The sequence below is a fragment of the Symphodus melops genome (assembly GCF_947650265.1).
Source record: "Symphodus melops genome assembly, chromosome: 18".
NCBI lineage: Eukaryota > Metazoa > Chordata > Actinopteri > Labriformes > Labridae > Symphodus > Symphodus melops.
The window spans coordinates 8856079-8878908 of NC_136708.1; the positions used below are offsets into that span (position 1 = coordinate 8856079).

Genomic DNA, 22830 nt, shown 5'->3' on the forward strand with positions numbered 1-22830 from the left:
TATGTTTCTTGTCAAAAAAAATGTTCTGTGGAAATGTTTTACACTAAAACTATGCTGCTGACACTGTCTGAGAGTTAGGTTTGTCATTGTAGTAGCAGCTACTATAGCTTCATAGTGAAAGTCAAACAGAAATGAGAGCTAAAGACGTCTCGTAAGTTCTTTATTGTCTAACTCCTGAGGCAGAGTTGGTTGCTGCTTAAAAAACAAAACTTTTGATGTAAAACAAGTCTGACATCACCGGAGGCAATTTCACACACTTGACACCCTAGAGTCACAAAATGTTCTGCACATGTGCAGTATTACTCCCAAAGACTTGCCAACATTAGATTGGGTTCAACAGTATAGCGTATAGCTTTGTCTAAAGGAAATGAGAACTTAATTTTCTATCTAACTAGCCCTGAAGGCTATACAACTGAGAACAGAAACTTCATGGTGTCATTTTATACCACGCTAATCATTTTGCTTGTGGATCAAGTATGCATACCTTTCAGAAAGAGCCAGTCTATTTTTTGGCCTGTTTTCAGCCTTGTGGTTTAGCTCAGCTAACCAGCAACAGGCTGTTTTTGAGAATTTTATTGCGAATGCAAGCATGTACACAAAAATATACTTTGGAAAAAGCTGGTACAGGCTTCTAGTCATGGAGAATAATACAATCTAAAAATATTTTAATTCTCCTTTGCACTTCACAAGAACCTATAAAACCCAGAATCTTTTTAGGAAGATTAAATATTTTTTGGTATCCACAAGCATTGCTTATGCCAGATGATCATGGTATTGAATACTGGCACAAGTAATTTGTGTTATTTTGTAAAATTAAGAGCATATTCTTGGGTTTAAAGATGGTCAGTAATTACAGTCATTAGTTGTGTTTTGAGTAAAGTGACCCTTTAGTAAAGTATGCTGTTGCTCCACTGTTTTCACTGTTTTCAGTTAAGTTGATTTTTTTATTATGTTGCGTTTGTCTGAGTGTCATGGGTTCACTTGGTATCAACATTGTCTTTGACATCTATGAATGCGCAAGTGTTTCCCTTCTCGAAAACATACTTTTCCTACAGGCCCTTGTTCGGGTGATTTTCACCCAAAATTGTTTCCCTCTCCAGCAGCTGTTCATGTGTCAATGAGACTGTGCCTTCACCAGGGAAGTCTCACATGTCTCAGGAATGAGTGGACCAAAGACCAAGTTTCCTGTTATTTTTTTTTCTTTTTAGGTTTTTCTTTTTTCTATTTTTATAGTAATTTTTGAGCATTTTTTTAGGGTCACCCAATGATACTTATCTACATTTTGTTACACATAACACACTTGGAAAATAAAACCACCACTGTAATTTTATCAGGTATTGTCGTATTTTGATAACAAGCACTTTTTATTGGGTATATTATATCTGGTAAAAATCAGCCTGCGTTAATGATGGTGTTACTGATTTCAGAGAGAGTGTTCTAGGATTAAGCGAGGGACTAATGGAGGCTTCAGTTATAAACGCTTAAGTCAATACTTTGAAAGACTGTCCATTATTTTCACATTAAACCATGAAATGAAAGCCCACAATGAGGCAACAGCTAAAGTGCAAAGGTTATCCCTCTATACTTCTCCTGCTTTGTCCCCTTGGGTTCCTCAATTAGATGCTTCATATTTTAAACTTGACAGTATACAGTATGGATATTGCATGCATCAATATACACAAGCACAGAGATGGAGACTTGGACAGTATGCACCCTATGCATAATATATTACAAGCTCAGGCATGGAGATGTGTTCTGCACAACACATACACAACACCCCATAGCTTTTCTCCTCCTCTCTCACTGTGATTGACAATATTCCAGTCCAAACCCCTGTAGGTATCATTTGCAGACTCATGCGCCCACACTGTCAAGTTTCAATGTGTGCCTGAAACAAGAAATGAGATAGGAGTCAACAGCAAAAAAACAACAACACAGCAACAGCTCTATGCACTCAGGGCAGCACTCTCTCTGCCAGCCCAAGCCTTGGCTACATACCTCAGCTCTAAGATGGCACAAACCCTGTGGTGCAGCAGAGTTCCCTGTTTGAAAGATGATCAGACCGTCTCTCCACGTTGTGATATGTGGCAAGACACCCACTACTTTGAGGTTAGCCCAGTTTTCAAACTTGAGCTTTGGAAATAGATAAGAGTTTGAAAGTAAGTGCCTCCTATTTGACTAATGCAGTCTGTTAAAAACAAGGACAACTTTCAATACAAAGTGCTACAGCCATGCTTAAAGGTCTGCAAGCCCATTGTGAGAGACAATGATTATTTAAGCTGAATACTTTCCTTAACATTACCTCCATGCCTCTATATGGTCATAAAAGCATCTAAACCATGAATAAAATGTTACGTTCCACACACTTTGAATTGCGGGTTTTTTTTTGTTTTTTTTTACAAAAGCCCAGCCAGTCGTCATATTAAAGGTCACTGACAAACACACAAAAAGTACCAAAAAAAAAAAAGCTTGCTGTAGGAAATAAACAGTACAGCTGCTGTTTGTATACTAATTCTCTTATCGGTTATATTTTCTGATATCCTAGGTTATGAATCACCACTTCATTGTACCAAACACAGACGCAGAGCATTCCATAACTATGTGGGTTTTTTTTTTTTTTTTAAATCCACTCCAATGCACGTACAAATCTCAGTTTCAGTGGATTCAGAGTTTGACACACTCAACCCAGGCTGAGCCTCTATGCCTTAAGGCTCCCAAACAAAAGCAATCCATGTCAATTTGAAACGTTATCTTGTTGACTGCACTCCTGCTGTACTGCTTGGTCACCTCTTTCACTTGGCCTACCATGAGAGTTATGATGGGAGACTTGACAATATCCATCTCTTCACGCACTAGTGAGTCCATTGCTGCACGACATGACACTCTGCTCCCCTTTAGAAAAAAAAGGCTGTCAGTACAACTTGCCTCTCAGAGTAAGTGTAATCATCTTTATTTCATTCTCTTATGGCATATCTTCAACTTTATTATTTAATAACTAATGCTCTGCCCAAAAAGTGGCTCATCCATATAAGTATCAAGGCGTCCACACAATTACAGCGTGCTGGATCATGTGGTCTTCATAAGCCAGACTACTTATGAGCAATCTTTAGCAGAATCTGGAAGCTTAATCGCTTGTAATGAATGTCCTTTCTTGGCTCAGGTCGCTTAAGTGCTTGTGTTTAATTTTTTATTCTGCATATACTTGTTTGCAATGCACATATAAGTCTATGACTAATATTTATTTTTACAGCTCAAACAACTAGTTTCATCTTTACCCATTTTACCAAAGACTTATTCACACATAAGAATCCAACTGGAGCCATGATATAATAGTGTGACATCAAGTAGTTGACGATTGGGATCAAGATCAGAGTGGAATGGCCTTAATTGTCCTTCTATGCTAGTCCCAGTGAATGACGGGTGGTGTGATATAACTGAAGCTAGCATGAAATAGTGAAGAGTCTACCTGTGACTACTTCAAAAAGATTAAAGCACAGCAGCTCTGCTTCTGGTCAGTGACACAGAAAACATTCCAACAATCTTTTACCTTGAACATTTCCTGTTCTTACATTGTGATTGAAACCATAATCGTATGATAAAAAAGTGTACAGGACTGGCTCTAGCGACTGAAATGCCTCTTTCCCAATACTAGTCCACTGCCACAGAGGTAAGTTATAGCAAATCTTTTAGTAATAGAAAAAGTGGAAAAACACCCGTAGGTGAACATTATGAAAATGAAATTTAAAAAATAATTAAAAAAACAACATTCGTCCAACTAGCAGTTTCTGACACAAAAGGCTTTAATGGCTAGATTAATGAATTTGTGTCTTTTCATGATGCTTTAGAATCTACAGTTGAGAGATTTTTTTGTTTTTTTGTTTTTTTGTTTTTGGCCTTTATGCCTTTATTATAGAGGGAGGAAAGTGGACAGAATCGGAAATCAGGGAGAGAGAATGGGGAGAGACATGTGGGAAATGGGCCACAGGCCAGACGCGAACCCGGGCCGCCCGCGCGAGGACTGAGCCTCAATACATGGGATCGCGCGCACTGCCGCTGCGCCACCGGCGACCCCAGTTGAGAGATGTTTAAGGCCATATCCCTGACCTGTTTGTTTTTTCTTTTGGTATTGCACCTGAATGTCATGTACAGTAATCTCTCCTCTTGAACTTCTGTGACCTTGTGTCTGACATTCAGTAATGAATGATTTGCTGTTTAAGCTATAGACCGACTGCTATATCACCCATGCGCCATCCCTGAAAGTATAGGTCTGTGAGTGTGTACATCTCAGATTCTAAGGATACAAAAACGTACGTACACAAGGCAGAAAATGCAGCAGTTCTCTCTCCCGCTTTCTCTCGGCTTTCATATCTTATTACTGCTTGTCACTACCTATATATTCAAGTTACTAACCTCTCCTTTTTCTGGGAGCTCCTGAGCTCTCTTAGGGTCCTCGGGACTGTTGATGAGGATGGCCTGCCCAAACAACCCCCCCCCCATCCTATCCTATCCTACCCTTCTTTCTGCATCTTATCCCATCTCCCCCATCCCATTTCAAGCCCAGCGCAGTTTAGCAGATGGCTGTTCCGTCATGAGCTGAAGATTTCTGCCTGTTAAAGGGAAGTTTTTTCTTTCCACGCTTTGACGGATTAAGCTGGGCTCCTGTAATAGATCAATAAGTAAGGTCCTTTACCTACTTTTTGTAAAGTGTCTCGAGATATCAGCTATTATGAATTGACGCTATACAAGCAAAGATTGATTGATTGATTGAGCAGTTGAGTTTTGACTATGCATAAATCGTCAAGCGATTGTGTTGAAAAATTGAGCAGAAGTGGAAAATCCTGCAGTTAGTCTACTTTGACTTGAGGCTGGCTGCAGATGCCCCAGAATTCAAATATATACCCAGTCAAAAGAGTCTTTTTAATAGCAGAAATTCACATGTTTACAGCCTGGTTCAAAAACATTAAATTGGTCTGATTAGCCCATGTCCCAATAGGCATACACTGCAGGAGGCGTTAATCACAATAAGGCGAGGAGGTGACCTGTCATGTTTTGTCAAGAGGCTTAAAATATGCCTCGGCTCCAGCTCATTGCCTGCACTTAGGTTGAGTAAAAGTTAGGTTGAGACAGCAATTTTTTTTTCAGTAACTCATGGGTGACGTACTGTAACATGTGATGTCACTCATGGCTTTTTCCATGTTTACAGTCTATGGTATTCACACACACACACACACACACACACACACACACACACACACACACACACACACACACACACACACACACACACACACACACACACACACACACACACACACACACACACACACACACACACACACACACACACACACACACACACACACACACACACACAGCCATTTTTAAGGGGTTAACCTTTTCAAGTTCTAATGTGAGGAAACAAGCCAGGTTAACTAATTGAAGACACACAGGACTAATAGAGGTGCTCCTTAATGAGCTTGAATAAATGGACATAGGAATGCAGACACTGACAATGAATGAGAGCCCCAACAGAATCTAAGTCCAGGTTTAAGGTTAAGTAATCAGATCTATCCCTCAGAGCAAACAGCCAGATAGAGACATACAAGCACAGCAGTAGGTTGAAAAACTCTTCAGGCAATAAATAAACAGCTTTTTTTTGTATGAGTTTGTTTTAGTTTGTAGGTCTTGTTTTTGTTTGAATGGGGTTTTCATTATTAATGCTGATTGAATTTAATTGTGTAATTTGTAATGTACTTTTCTGTCCCTCATGTAATTTTGTGTAATTTTCAATTGAAACTAACAGCTTCAGAAAAGAGTCACACCAATTAATAGAAGAAAAGAGCACATTTCATACAAAGAGGAAGCAGGCCTCGGAAGAAATTTGTTTTCTGATTTAAAAATGTATTTTTAATCGGTACTAAATCCATGAGATTTTGTTGTAAGTGCATGGATAAAAACAATATAATTAAAAAATTATTTTGAGTAAAGCAATAATAACAGCTTTTTTCAGTGGTTTTATGTGGTATAACTTAATAGTTGTATTTTGTTACTGCTGTAATAAATGAATCCCTTTAAGGTACAAGGTACTGTAATTATCCATGTTTATTAGAGAAGAATTAGTTGTACTAAATCTCTGCTTTTGTATTCAAGTGTACTGACTTGCCTCAAATCAAATTATAATGAATGGATGTAAATATGCTGTATGGATTATACTTATGTTGCTGTGCATTTGACCTTTCCTTTATTTATTGATTTATTTGCATAGTTTCACCTCCTGCTCAGTGCACCAGAAAAAAACCTTCCCAAAGGCACTGCTGCTGAGGTGCTAAATCGGATCTTTGCTGTGTCCGTTTTTACTTTACTGCAATTATATCTTGTTGTACAACTTTTTTGAACTTTATACTGTTTGTAGCCTTCAGCAGTCGAGTCTAAAATTTCACACAAGCAAAGAAGTAGAGTGGAAAATAATAACAGTTACAGTGGTATGGCTGAAAGTCAAGTACACTGCTCAAAAACATAAAGGGAACAACACAATGTAATTCCAAGTCAATCACACTTCTGTGAAAATCAAACTGTCCACTTAGGAAGCAACAGTGATTGACAATCAACGTCACATGTTGTTGTGCAAATGAAATAGACAATAAGTGGAAATTATAGGCAATTAGCATGAAACCCCCAATAAAGGAGTGGTTCTGCAGGTGGTGACCCCAGACCACTTCTCAGTTCTGATGCTTTCTGGCTGATGTTTTGGTCACTTTTGAATGCTAGCAGTGCATCACTCTCGCTCTCTGGTAGCATGAGACAGAGTCTACAACCGACACAAGTGGCTCAGGTAGTGCAGCTCATCCAGGAGGGCACATCAATGCGAGCTGTGGCAGGAAGGTTTGTTATGTCTGTCAGCGTAGTGTCCAGAGCATGGAGGTGCTACCAGGAGACAGGTCAGTACATCAGGAGATGTGGAGGAGGCCGTAGGAGGGCAACAACCCAGCAGCAGGAGCGCTACCTCCGCCTTTGTGCAAGGAGGAACAGGAGGAGCACTACCAGAGCCTTGCAGAATGACCTCCAGCAGGCCACAAATGTGCATGTGTCTGCTCAAATGGTCACAAACAGACTCCATGAGGGTGGTATGAGGGCCCAACGTCCACAGGTGGGGGTTGTGCTTACACCATGCAAGACGTTTGGCATTTGCCAGTGAACACCAAGATTGGCAAAGTCGCCACTGGCAGCCTGTGCTCTTCACAGATAAAATCAGGTTCACACTGAGCGCATGTGACAGATGTGACAGAGTCTGGACGCTGTGGAGAACGTTCTGCTGCCTGCAACATCCTCCAGAGTACAGTCCTCCATGTGCTTGCGAGAGGTAGCCTGACTGCCATTAGGTACCGAGATTAGATCCTTAGACCCCTTGTGAGACCATATGCTGGTGCGGTTGGCTCTGGGTTCCTCCTAACGCAAGACAATGCTCGACCTCATGTGGCTGGAGTGTGTCAGCAGTTCCTGCAAGAAGAAGGCATTGATGCTATGGACTGGCCCGCCCGTTCCCCAGACCTGAATCCAATTGAGCATCATCTGGGACATCATGTCTCACTCCATCCACCAATGCCACAATGCACCACAGACTGTCCAGGAGTTGGTGGATGCTTTAGTTCAGGTCTGGGAGGACATCCCTCAGGAGACCATCCGCCACCTCATCAGGAGCATGCCCAGGCGTTGTCGGGAGTTCATACAGGCACTTGGAGGCCACACACACTGAGCCTCATTTTGACCTGTTTTAAGGACATTACATCAAAGTTGGATCTGCCTGTAGTGTGTTTTTCAACTTTAATTTTGATTGTTACTCCAAATCTAGACCTCCATTGGTTAATAAATTTGATTTTCTTTGATCATGTGATTTTGTTGTCAGCACATTCAACTATGTAAAGAACAAAGTATTTAATAAGAATACTTCCTAGATCTAGGATGTGTTATTTTATTTATATTGTATTTTGAGAAAACTTGTGACATTTTTCTTAAGGTGAGAACTCTATCAAAGAACGTTTTTTTCAGATGTCTAAATATATTTAATATGTTATTGATCATGTATCCACCTCTCATTCAATGTTTGCTTCTCGAGAAAACATGCACAAGACTTTTTGAAAAGCTTGTCATTTTGCTGCAAAAGTCCTCTCTTCACTCAATGTTTTGTGTTCCGTTGATGCTAAGTGTTTGACAAATTAATAATTAATTATATTAATAATAAAATTAAAAATATCTTTAAGAACTGAAGCCAGAATTTCTTCTCCAGCTTGTTCTGTGAATGTGATTACTTTACTCATATTGTCTTTTGTAAAACAATGTTGTTTAAGCAAAAACCTCCTTCCCATCATTCTTGATTGTTTTTTCCAACTGCTCCTCATTCTTCTTGTCAACACTGAGCCACTGGAAGCCTGTCCCGAGGATCTGGGTAGAAAACAAGGCTTCCGTCAGAGGGATGACACTTGTTTTTAATACTATGCTACCCCAGTAAACAGAATGAAACATTTATGAGAGTTTTATGCAAGACTTCAGAAGGACCTCTGTCTGTGGCTGTACGGGGATATAATTTGTTTCTCTGTACCTGATCTGACTTCCTCTTGTTCCAGGCATGAGGCTAAAAGCTGGGCTGTCTTTTTAGACAGCTGTGAGAGAAACAAGCAGGTCACTATGGCTGACTTTGTTACTTTTATATTTGAATTGCCTTTTCTCCCTTTTAGTTTGTATCCAAGCATATACTACAAAATGCATATTTTATAATCATCTCATTATGTAAATGTGGATGCATGATTAAGTGGCTGTATTTTCAAAGCTTTAAAACAATTACAATCCAACATTAAGTGAATAAGAATTTCTTTTCTTTTTTTAATAATTTTCTTTTACAGCAGAAATAAACATGGTTCTGGTCTCTGGCCACTATTCTTTATTGGTAAAAGCTGTAAGGGTTGATGATTTTACAATTATAGCTCATCCATTTTGATCATTTTATGAGTTAGAAATGCAGCTGAGTTTACTGACAATTGGGCCGATTAAGATCGATAGATAAATAGATAGATACTTTATTGATCCTGAGAGAATAAAGTTGTCATTAGTCTCTTGAAAGCTGTTTTAAGAGACCTGCCCTAGCTCCAGTACTTTGCTTGTTGCTTGATTGGTCAAAGGTTAATTTGAGACGGCATTTCCAATATTGCGATGGGGGGCACCTAAGCTTACCTCTGCAGCGTTTCTTTTGTTGCTGCCTTTTGGGGGAACATGTAATATTTAAATGTTCATATGTTCACACAAATAAGCTGGTATTGCTGTAGCAGTGATCAATGTACCTGGAGAAGGTCAGTGGTTTTAAGTCACACAGTATGTGTCTTTCAACTACTGCCCTGCTTCTATTAAGAGAAGCAAGCAGCCAGTATTGAAATGCATTGTTCAGCAATATTTTTAGTGTTGTTAGACAAAAAAATAAACAACCTTGCTCACCTACCACCACATAGAGATATGACTTGATCGTTAATTAGCTTATTTCCATGCTACAAAATGGACTGCACAGCTTTGATACATTGGCATTGCCAACCCCTCAGTTCTCTCAAACAACACCCTGTCCTCCAATTATGATCACTTCTGGCTCCAAAAAAATCAGCACAGTTGCAATGAAAAAGTGTACATTTAAAAATTAAATCAAGAAACCAATGTGTGATGTTTCATGGGCTACTGTAAGTACATTCCCTATTCAGTTTATGATGAAACTGTAATTTTCCTATTTAATGACACACACAGAAAACACACCATTTGGCAGCTTTACTACATAACTGACATTAGCCACCTTTGTCATAATGCTTTAGGAGACTTTCTGATTATTTGGCACAGCTCCTCAGAGTCCCACCAGTTCCAATCTACCCTCCTCTGCCGGGCCAAAGTTGATACAGAGCCATCAATTCCATTAAGTACTGGCCTGATACACAAAACTAAAGCTCCCCATTGGAGCAGGTCTCTGAACCTGATAAGAGCTGGCAAGGAAATAGACTGAGTTGTAATTCATGATATGCCACTGTCTCAAAGTTTCGCTGCCCACCTTGTCCCCAGAGATAACTCCAGACAGTTCTACTTTGTGACTTAATTACAGAATGTGGTAAGACTGAGATAAAGTCAGCTTGTACTGAGGGATTTATTCTGTCCTGGACTTAAAGCACCAAAACAGGTCAGAGCAAATATTGAACGTACCAATAGATTTCTTCAATTGTCATAATAAAAAAACACCACTAGCAATTTTTCTTAAATTAACCATATTCCCAGTTTGTCATCTACCATCTTAAATAATACGTTTTCCCCACAATGCCACAGTAAGCCACACTTTAGTCTTAATAAGTGTATTAGATTATGAAACAAATCTTTGAGGTACATTTAAACATTCCAAAGACCTCCCTCTCAGAATGTTGAAGCGAATATGTTTATAATTTAACTTGAAGGCAAATCCCTTAAAATCCATGAATATTTACATCTAAGTACCTGCTGGTTGCTCTAATGGTACAAAAAGCAGAAATGAATAACTCATCTTTGCATTATTGCTATTTGCACCAACTTTTTTGAGCTAATGATACAATAGTTGTGCAGCTTTATCATAATCATTGTGGTTTAAGAAGTCAAGGTTTTACACATTTTGGTTCAGTTCATCCTTCTGGGACTAGTGATACCTTTTTCTTTCACAATCCATCCAGTCATCATTTGTACAGTATATTTCAGTTTGCATCCTAGTGGTGGAGCGACTGAATCACTGGACCACTGAGACAAAACATAGAGGAGACAAAGCTCAAAGTACTAAACCCAAGTTGAACAGAGAATCTTTGTTACAAACTAGGAGGTTTTGGACCCAAGCGCACAACTCAGAGGCTGACAGGATACAATCGACAATAAATTTATTACAAAACGACGGGTGACAAATGGTGAATAAAAGTGCTACAATAAATATAAATGTGACTCTGAATGTGCTTCCAATATCCCGAATTCCAACACGCGTGAGAGGGAGCCAGATTAGGACGACCAAGACGACGGGGAAGACGAGGCTGCAGGGAGGACTGGAGTTGGGAACTGACGAGAGAGAAAAAACACAAGATGTCAAAATTCACAAAAGACAAAACGAACATCCAAAAATGTCCACAAGAGATCGAGAGCTGACACAAGGAGTACGAACCCATGAAGACTGAACAATAATCTGGCGCCGGCTGCATGGAGAGAGCCGGCTTAAATACTGTGCTGATTGGATGTGATTCACCTGTGAACAAACCTGATACCAATTGCTGATTACGGGGGAAGGGAAACACAGGAGGAGCAGACAGACAAAACAAGACCCCAAAACATGACAATCTTGATGGTTTGTTTTGGGGGGAAAAAACAGTCAACTCTAAAACATATAAGTTAGTTAAAACATAAGTAGACCTAAATTTACATCTCTTCTGCTAACAACATTAAAGTTCTCCCAGTCAAGCCTTGCCGAAGGAAGTATATTGTACATTCAAAACTCCCCTGGTTGCTCTTACTGCATCTGAACTGCTACCTATAAACAAGTAAAATACTTTACCAAATCTCATATTCTGTTTGTTTTTTTCTTTTTAATCTTCTTTAGGTTTCAGTAGTCATACAGAAGCACTGCCAAGGAAAAAAACTACTATTACAGGATATACAAACTAAAAAGATTTCTACTGTGTTGTTGAACGTGTTTTTCCAGAGGAGACGTTTCCTCTTTGGAACTCTACTGTAATTGCCAAAGCGATTCATCCCTTGCATACACACAGCAGGTGGTTGATCATACTGAAACAAGTACTTGGGATTAAGACAAAAATCAGACTGAAGATCTATGACTGCAAGAAACAGATTTCCCTTCCAATGCTCTACACATAAGAAATCTCCTACCTATTTTGACAGGAAGACTCCTGTCAAAAGACATGATCATTAACTGCATGAAAACCTGAGATTGACAAGTCTATGTAGGTGTGTTGTTAAGTTTTCAGGTTTGTACTCAGAGACTAGATGTTTTGGAAAAATAAAAAAAACTTGGAGCAGGATGTGGAACATAGCATTCCCACTGCAAACTATTCAAGCATATTTGATTCTCTAGTTGTTGGGCTTGTGTACAGATAGTTCTGTTGGACAGACAAAATGTGCTTGTAAGGCTTAAATTAAGAATGATGTCAGGCTTTTATGACTTCATTCTCAATGGAGAGCCATTTCATTCCTTTTTTACTCTTCTTACTTTTTGTACGTGAATCAGATGGTTTAGGTAACATTTCTTAACAGTTACATGTTTGATGTTTAATAAGTGTAAATCTTGGGAGGTAACCAAATGAAAACATGTCAGTAAACAAATTCCATTTGGATGAGAAGGGACAGCAAATTAAATATGTCCAAGATCTTCGAAAGTCATCCCTCAACAGAATCATCTTGCATTTTGAGTTTTGGGTCAAACATACTTTCCCAGCGCCCCTATTTTGCAGATGGTGATTAAATCTTTAATTGTCAAGGGGAGGCGGCACCACAGAGCAGGGACAAGAAAAACTAGCAAACAGATTTTTGATTATGGCTGACTAAATTAAGACACCCACATTCTGTCCTATATCTCCTACCCCCCACCCCCCCTCCCTTTCCACTTAAATGCCCAAAGCTCTGATTGTATTACTCATTCAGAGAGATCCTCCGTCATTTCCAGTCATCGTACAACATGAGGCGGGACAGAGAGAGTGAGGAAAAAATTGGAAACGTTTCAAGAGAGAGCAAACATTGAATTCATGTCGGAGGATCACTCTACTGTTACATCCTCAAAATTCAGGCTAAGATCTGTCTTGTTTTCTAAAACAGGAGGAACAATTTACTTTTTTTAAAAGATGATTAAAAGCCAATGAAAAACTAATTCAAGCACAATACATATGTGTTACAAAAAATATATTATTTTGTTACAATTATTCCAAATGAATGCCAAGAAACATCAGTCATTTACAAATCATGTTGTCCTCCTGACAACATGCTTCTTATTGGTTTGCACTTGAAATTACGATTTCAGTCTGAAATGCAACATGAAGTCGAAATCCACTCTGTGAAAATATTGAGCATGTTTACTTGACATCCTTTGTGCCTCATTCAACCCCCACACCCTGGACATAATGACATCCATCTGCTCTCGACGTGTCTGAAATTCAGCTTTCTCCACAGACATCAAAGATGTGCTCAGAGAACATCATTCTCCATGACCATCCATCTGGATACATGTGTGTATATCAAGTCTGGAAATGCACACAGTATCAACATGCAAAGCAAGCGTCCGTCGGTCATGCATGCATTTATGCCTGCATTTTGTTGCCTTGTCTGCATGAAGCCGCCTCTGTCAAGAGATCAGAGCATTTACTGTAATGTGGCACACACTCACAAACACAGCCAGTAATTTGACATACATTGATGTCTCTGCGACATCATATCAGCGGGGCAGCAGTGGAAGTGACAGTGTGTAGTTGGGAAAAATGACTGCATGTGCTGGAATTGAGGAAAATGTCCTCCCAAGAAGCAGAATTAGCTTCGGTTTCAAATCCAAGGACTATAAAACCCCATTCAAGGGACAGTGAGCTTGAACTGCCATTGACTTCATCTGAACAGGCGTCAGGAAGAAAGTCATTGAAACCTAAACAACCACTTGTGTCATTCAAGAGTTAAAAGCAACATATTGAGACAGGAATTGAATTGAACATTATAGAAACTCTATTTCCTGATATGTTCTTCCTCTGGTCTTATGGGCCTCAATAATCTTGATCATACTGTATGTAATTGGGAAGAGGAAGACTAAGGGATATATTAATTAACAGTCATTTTATCAGGGAAATCATACACAAGTCTGAGAAAGTGTATGTAACATGCGCCCAAATGCAGCACATGAGGGGGCCAGGGACAAAGAATTATTTTCAATTTGAAGTTCAGCAAGTACAGGAATAAACAGGTAAGAAGTTTAGATTTATTGTTCGGGTTGAAAGTCCAAACAGACTTTTCCAACATTACGCATGTGGCTGCTGTTTCACAGCAAGGTACAACAAACAATCCAGAGAGTAAAAAAGAAAGTTCGACTGGAGGAGGCAGAAGGGTCAGAGGGCCAGCAGATAAGTGTGCACACATTGGCGTCACAATGAAGGTCTTAGAGATACAAGAAGTAGCTGCATATACAGTACATGTGAGCTGTGTTTACTCATTAGATGGGTGTGGTCAGTCAGAAGTGAGGTGAAAAAAAAAATCTATTCCCAGTTGGACTACCTCTGACATAATACCCACAGCAGCCAATGAGAGTGAAGCCGTATTTTGCATACTCATAGTTCAAGATACTTTATTGGCATAAATGCTAACAACCATTATTTTCAAAGCAACAATTATTAAAACAATAATATCACATCTAAAACATTGAACAATTATGTTGTCTCTTATAATGTGCATTTTTGAATCAATAAACAGACATAAATGTGCAAAAATGTATTAAATACAAAAACATCAATTACAGTGAATTACTAAAATAACAAAATTATATTTGTTAGGCCATTTGCCCTCAGATTGTGCTGCAAATTGTATAAAGCTGTACAAAATCTGTCTTCTTAGCCAGGCTTTCATCAGTTTTGTTTTCACGTTTTGTTTTTTTTTCACTTCAAAATAAATATATCAGGACAGCCAGCTGGCAACTGTATAGGTTATCGTCCATCGTTCTCTTCTTCTCAAGTCTCGTCTGAAGAGTTTTGGCTGATATACTCTGTTTGCATCATTACAGCGTGAAGCGTGCTTGTTCAGTTATTCTGCATGTGGGTTCCTCCACAGGTGCATCTGATCACTGATTAGGGACTTGATGGAGCACCTGTGCAGCCCTCCAGCACCATGGAGCTCTCTTGTCAAGTCACACAGCACATACAGAACTAATGCTGATACATTTATCATCTTAAACAATCTCTTTGAAAAGCTATATATATATATATATATATATATGTGTGTGCCCTGTTTGCTGTGACTTTGTGTGGTCTATATGTGTATTTGTGTGACTTAATCATCTGGTTTTACAGTGCTCTGTTGTATTTGTAATGTTCTAATATGTACAGATTCTACATAAAGTATCTGTCTGGATTTTCAGCACTTAAACTGGTCTTCTTTCTATTTGTTGTACATATGTAGTCAGAGCCGTTTTGACAGACTGCCTGAGCAAGCTTTGGTGAATGTAGGAAAGAAACTGTTTTCTAACGATGAATTATTAATCTCTATAAATAGATCTGCATTAAAGTGCAGCTAACAATCACTTAACTTTCAAACATTTCAATTTGAACCACACATTTGCTTGACACTGTGTCACAAAAGCAAATCAGCATTTAGATTATCTGACTACCTGAACTGTTTGAGGAGTGATTAGATAGATAGATAGATAGATAGATAGATAGATTGATAGACATTTGTTCTAGAAAAAGAAAGGAAAATGATTTGGTTTTACTGTGTCAGCAACCAAACTTAACAAACCAAATCCACCATTTTGTGTCTGCCCAGGGAGTGAAATGTTGTTTTAAACAGGCATAGTGAGGACAGCCGGCTGCAGCGTTTGGGTCATCAGTGTGGTCATTAAGCAGACAGTAATGGGCCATGAGAGAGGCTGTTCTGCTCTGGCGCCGGGCCGGCCGACCTGTGGATACCACCAACATTATCAGTCGACCGATCGCACCATTATGCCCTTGATGGAGGGGAACTCTGGATGTGTCTGGAGGAAAACGAAAGGGTTCACAGTGTGCTTCGAATCTGCGGACTAACAGCAAGCAGGTGTGTGAGAGGGCACAGTTATGCAGATGACTTGAACATCCCATAATTCATGTAGATGTGCTCTTTAAGGAGTTTTTTTTCACTAGTCTACATTTAGTAAATTGTATCCCAGTTAACAGCTCCATTCCACTACATAACAGCAATTTTTCCACCTAGTTTGGCAACATATAGAAATGGTCACAGCTGGCACCAGCCCTGGTATATTTCTCAGTCCTGCTTATTTGTGCTGCACCTGTGTTCTTCAATGAATTTTTCTTTCCTTTCTTCTATCATTATTTTTCATCCAGGGAAGCAAAAGGTCACAGACATCTACATGCGGCATCTAAAGATGAACGTGAGAGATCACTGTGGAAGAAAAGACACAGATTGCGTGTGAAAGGATGACATGAAATGGATCCGGCACTGCAAACTCAAATGACAGTAAATGTCAGCTAAGCTACCCACTGCTGCCACTCCTTCCATATTTATTTCATTTCCTGCCAGATACTTGTCTGTTGGGTGACTTCTTATGAAAAGGAAATGTTTTTCTTTTGCTTTGATTCCCTAATGAGGAATAATAAAACGAAAAGTCATATCTACAAGACTGTTTCAGGGGAAGGAAAAAACCAGCAAGTTGATCAATGACATCCCAGTCCTCTAGCAAATTCAGTCCTCTCATTATTTCTTTATTCCATCTGCCCTGCCCTGATCTGATCTGATCTGCCCTGAGTTAGGCTTTTACTGAGATATTGTGTCCTACAACTGACCCTGGCTGTCACTGTTCCTTAATATTATTTACATTATGTCACTAAAACACATTGTTTAATGATAACCAAATAGGGAATATAAAAAGTACAAACAGCTTAAAAAAGTCCATCCAAAAAACAACAACAAACCCCTCCACATCCCTTGAAGTGATCACTCGCCCATTGCTACAAGTTTTTGATGGCCAAGCATGTAGCCGGCAGACATCACAACACTCATTAATCTTAGAGTGACTTTCCTGGTGGGAGTTGGAGAATTGCTGCCTGTTATGTCTCTCTCCAAATCCACTGAGCGCTCAGTCCTGCTGCCACGGTCCAAGGAAGCAAAGTGGAGGCCGGTCTCGATGGAGAAAGATGTGGGCAGCAGAGGCCCACAGCAGCTCTAGGACAATGCTCACACAGCACAGCCTGGCCAGACAAACTATCCAGAGAGTCAATCACACAAAGCTAGCCGTGGAGTTCTCTATGACTTTTACAAAAACTGCGCGAGAGGCTCCACATTTGTTATGAAGATCTATTACACAGGAGGGCTTCTCCTTTCAAAATTCAGATTATCAAAAGATGGTGGATTTCACAGTTGGGGATTATGTCCCCTCCCACCCTCCTCCCCCACATGCAATCTGTTTCATCTGTTTTCCTCTGCATGTGTTAAATATTAGGTTTTCAAAGAGCACAAACAAAATGTTTCATTTTCCAGCCAACCAATCAGAGCAGGAGGTCTGGACATGCCACTAATTGTGGTCAGTTGGCCAGCTCTTTAGATGGATGCCAACACAATTGGAGCTTAAATTCCAAACCACAAAGAAACACCTCCAACCAGAAACTTAAGACACAAGACAGGCCTCCAAAGAAAATAAATATGAAGGGTCCATAATACTGTCCTATAAATAGATGTTAATTTTAAAATGTTGTAATAATAATTATCTTTGTATTTTTTATTGACATGTAAGATTTATAATGTTCTTCTGGAACTTTAGTTAAAAACAAAATGAATTATCTGCATCCTTGTTATGTGGGAGAACCTGATTAATCGTGTATGTTTTATTAGCATTCAGTCATATTGATTGATTTGTATGTCAGCAGTAGAGACATTGACAGGTGAAACTGTCTTTCCAGTGAACTGCAGCATGCCCTTGTATTTTGACCTTTTGTCCAATCCATCAATTACCTTCCTGTTCTTTAACTCATTGATACTGACTGCAGAACAAAAAAAAGAAAAAAAGTGCATGCTGTTTTGCTCAGTCACATACTACCTGTACATATACACACTCCTATAAAGATAGATTAATGACCAGATTTCCGTAGGTTAACTCTTGTAAAGGCTGCTTTTCCAGCCTGTATTGATGCCTTCCCCCACATGACTTTATGCATGTGTGCAAACACAATGGCTCGCACATGAGAATATTTGTAAGAATGTCTGCCAAAACGGCCTTGTTGTAAAATGTCCTACCAACTCTACCGTGAAACATGGTGGAATAACTTGAATTCTGATTTTAACATTATTTGACATCAGTGAGCAACAAGTTACATATAAAAAGATAAGCTGACAAACCAAATTTGGAACAAAACCATTTACTTTTTAAACATTTTAGGATAGGAGTTGAAATAATGCAGCATTACACAGAAAAAAAACAAACAGATTTGTCCTCTGCATGAGTTGGCAAACATTAAACCTGGTAGCCCTAGCAACACAAACCTTTTTTACTCTGACAAAAAATGGGACCAAAATAATATATAACTCTCAACTGACTCAGTATATAACTGCCAAAAAAGAACCTACTCCATATTTGTGTTATTACTGTAGTGCCAAGAGTAAAATGAGAAGATTGGCACTATAAGCTGAAAGGAAACACAGCAGCCCACTCGTTTAATTCAGTTAAAAGCCTTAAACGTCTGGGGAAACATCTTAAGGGAGCTGGTATATTTTAATTTTAAATATGTAAAAACAAAAGAAAGCTGTTTTTTTTCCTGTTTCCTGCATTTATTCTAAGCTAGTGGGCTGCTGTCTGTAGCTTCGTTGTTTAATTATTTGTTAACTTCTGTTTGATCCCTCATTGCCCAGATTGCCTTATTTGCTACTAGAGCTTTTACCTTGATTCATTCATTCAAATACCAGCAAAATGTGTTAAATCAACAGATTAATCAGGTGAATGCTAACATGGTAAAGTGCTGTACAGTCCAACAGATACTGTGACTTAAATATGTAGGGTGCACACTTCAATGCATAAAACCAAGGTCAGTTCTAACATCGAGGTAATAGTTTATGCCTCCTCTTTTGAAAGGCTTCCCTTTATATATCATAGCAGTCAGATCTATCATGAGCTCACTATTGTAGAGTAAACTGTTTTCTCAGAGAGAACATTAGCTATGGAATTGTTGATACATTGCTTTGACCCTGAGCAATAAGGGTTAGGGTGATTTGTTTACAATGTGTTGGGCCATTGCTCATGTTCCACAATACAAACATGACAATGAATAGCTAAATTAGGCCCACTAATTCTTCATGTGAAAAAAGATATAGAGAAATCCATGGCAGCTTGCCGTGAAATATCGTCAGTTAATAAGTGAACCTTTGGAAAGTCTCGTGGAGAGAGCCATTAACTGAGCTATGATGCTTGTCACCCTGCATTTGATCAATGCTCGGATTTTAAAGCCTCTTTAAAAATGTCACATCTATTTAATATCACATTATTCACCAGATAGAGTATGGCCCTTTAAAGGTTTTCAAGCCCTCCAAAGCGGAGAATAATTTCCTATCATGAAAAGCTGCAGAAATTGCCACCTAAAAGGTAATTTTTATATTGAACATTGTGGACTTTGTGCCATTTCAAGTGTCTTTCTTAGAGGGCAGAATGAATGGAAGAAGGTTTTTTTTTTTGCATTGAGGTTTCCATTCACACAACAATAAAAAAAAAAAGTGTCATCCTAAATACTTACAATTTATTTTTACAAATTGTGCATAGCATTGAAGAAAGTATGAAGAACATAAAGGATTATGTGGAACATGCTACTCTTCATTTAAATATAAGGATCTCAGAAAAAAAGCCATTCTTAGCAGCTGCTATTTTCTCTTCCTCCAAGTGCATGAAACTAGACGGCTTAACACTAGAGGGCTCACATGCATTGCCATTCAACAGAGCCCCTCTATGTTCCAGCATTTGGGCAGGTTGTTAGAAAACTCCCGCTATCACACAGACGACTGTCCAATGTATTATTGATTACACTTTATTGTGCCGAAGCATCCCTTTTATATTCACGGACAAAAACTGCTGAGAAAATAGAACGTTACATCTGAATTTATAAGCAACACTGCAGCAAGTCTCATGACACCAGAGTGCAAACTGAAGACACCACCTACTCAGGCACAGGATTTCCCAGAATTTTGAAGTGCTGGGGGGGTAGACAAGGTCAAAAAGAACAAAGGGAAGGACTGATTTTCAGGAAAGTAATCAGTGTGTATGTGGACGCACGAAAGCAAAAAAAAGTGATATGTGTGTGCATGTTTTACGATGTCCAAGCCTTGTGAAGATTTTGCTCTTGTGTGCACATCCCATCACACAACAGTGACAATCCTACTTGGTAGCCGTGCATGTGTAAGCCTTTGCAAACCGAGCAGCTGGTCTCCCCTGTGGGAGTCATTAGCAGTGAAGCTCATCCTTTTGTCACACACTCCAGTGTCTGTCCCTCACCTCTCAGCCCAACCTTGGGGCCCATCATGTTCCTCCCTTGCACACCTGGCTTTACTTCCTCCTTTCCATCGACTTCAAGGCTCCTCTGGCTGGCTGCTTCCATAGAAACTGAGCTAGATAAATAGAAAGAGGGCAAGATAGGGTGAGTGAGCAAGAAAGAGATGGGGGAAGAAAAAGAACACAGATAGGGAATGAGTGGCCAGAGAGAATGAGGTCTGTCAGCTCTCCACAACCGATTAGCGGAGTCCTGGAGGATGCTCTTACCCCTAATACATGCCTCTGTATGTACAGTTTGAGACAAAAAAGAAAGCTCACTCGCAGTTTCTTCCTTTGCACTGGTTCTCATGTTGTTCTCTTAAAGCCCATTGCCTCCACCTTCCAAGCAGAAGCCAGGCTGAGTTCCTGCTTTCCTGCCTTCTCTCTCTCTGCCTCTCTGCAGTCGTACCACGGGGAGAGTCAGTTATATGAAAGCCTCCTCTTCTCCCTTAATCTCAGTGTGGCAGAGAGGCTGGAGCTGGCTTTGCTCAGATACACAGACCCCCTCTCGCTTGCCTCTGCCCAGAAAAATCTCTACCACTGACAGTATGCCAACATGTGCTTCACACCAGCACCAGTCTCGTTTATGGGTCATGTCTGACCCTTACTTGTTCTCATTGAGATGTAAAATCTATTTTTTTTGTCTGGCCTCCCTTTAGCCCTTTCAAAAGATATACCTGAAATTGCACCAGGATACTAAGAGGTGGGTTGAAGAGAAAATGGGGAGTAGCAGGTTGTTGCATAAAGGAAAGAGTGCTCTTACAGGAAGTCAAGAGTTCTCCGTGACCTGTGCCGCATCCATCAGACAGAAATTTAAGTGCAACTAATCCCTTGGGTAGATAGTTATAGCTAAGTAGTGCATCTTTCTCATCAGGCAGCTGACAGGAAATGCTGTGGTCATGGCTCTGAATTGCAGGAAATTAACTTGATTTCTCAGCTAACCTGCTAGTCATATCACTATACTCGCCTGCTGGTTTAGGTCCCTTTCCCTTGAGGACTGGGGCCATATCTCACAGGATTCACACAGAGACAGCTTAGATTGGGAACGAAGTCCCTTTATGGATTTTTGCTCCAAATAAAGTGGCTCATTCCCTCTGAATGGCCATGACCCCAACACAATTAACCTGGCAATTTGTCACTTTCAAGGGCATCCACTGGGAGTTTGGGGGAAATTGGCCAACTTGTCACCATCCTTCACACCCTGATCCGTAATGTAAGAGCGGAGAGATGAGAGATGAAGATCTCTCTCCCTCGCTTGTCATCTCTTCGTCTTCGATTAAAACCCTTCTGTATTCAGCTTTGGTATGTTCACTCATCACAGCATGGATGTTTGAGGAGTCCTAAGTCCCACAGTCAATGCTTTTACTTAAGAATCACTGTATACTCTACTTACTAGCCTGTTAATCACTACTGCTGGCACTGCATATGGAAGCAAAGAACCCCCCCCCCCCCCCCCCCCCCCCCCCAACTGGATGAATGAAAATACCATTGATTTCCTATGAAGGCATAGTGCCAGAGCTGATGCACAGGCGCACAGGGTAGATCAGGTGTTAATGAATATCAATGTTAATCTAATGAAGGAGTTGGGGGGAGAAGAAATGCAAGCCAGAAACAGACAGAGCAGAAAGAAGAGCTTACATAGGAAGTTCAGCGGTTAAATAACTCATAAAGAAATTTTACAACTAACTTATTTCATTGGTTCTACAAAAAAAAAAAAAAAAAACTTTCCTTTAACCCTGTTAGGCCACTTTAGGCTGTCCTAAAAAAAAGTCAGTAAATGTTGTTGGTTTTTTAAAGCCGAAATTTACATAGTCAATGGGTCCTGTTGTTCAGCCTCACAATGTTATTTGGTAGTGAATGTGTTTTTAGGTCACGCTCCTTGACCTCAGACTCACACAACCTCTAAATATTCAAAACATCTCTTTGTTTTAATAGGCTGGATTTGTCATATTCAAGCAAGTAAAATGTCTCAAATATTTTTTGGATTACAATATGTAAAACGTAGATATTTCGTTATTGTGTAAAACAGTCATAGCATTACATTTTCAGCTGCTTATGTCAGGTATAATAGCATGTGCACCTTACAAATCACACTTATGTCTATATACAGAAATAAAACATAAATAGAAATATGATATCATTGATAATTCACTTTAATTAAGTTCTAAATGTGTCTTCTCTGTTAAGATTTTGAATGAAGACCAAATTTGAATAAACAAATAACATTATTCATGATAGCAGTACTACACTACTGTATCTGTAGCAATATTTTAAATTCTACCTGTATGTTATCAGTTCAAAAAATACATTTAACTCCTCTCTGGTTCTGGCAGAAACTGTTTTTCCCTGGAATGTTTTGGGACACTTGGATGATTCCCTTTTAGAAAGATAATTAGCCATTTATCGTTAGCCAGACAGTATTGTGTGAGGGAAGTGATGCTCGTTACGTTTGCACACATTATCTGCATGTGGGGGTGTATGTATTCCTATTCCTTTTAGTATGATAATAAATTAAGCCAGGTAGTATCGTGGGCCCTAAGTGTACAATG

The 22830-nt window shown here is 39.5% G+C and overlaps 1 long non-coding RNA gene across 1 annotated transcript; it reads right to left on the reverse strand.

The window, feature by feature from the left end:
* Window positions 1-11023: 11023 nt before the first annotated feature.
* Window positions 11024-20674, reverse strand: LOC306839822. The gene is made up of 3 exons (XR_013781264.1): window positions 20561-20674; window positions 20246-20358; window positions 11024-11088 (listed from the first exon to the last, which is right to left on the reverse strand). It is a non-coding gene; the product is annotated as an uncharacterized lncRNA (long non-coding RNA).
* Between the last annotated feature and the right edge of the window lie 2156 nt (window positions 20675-22830).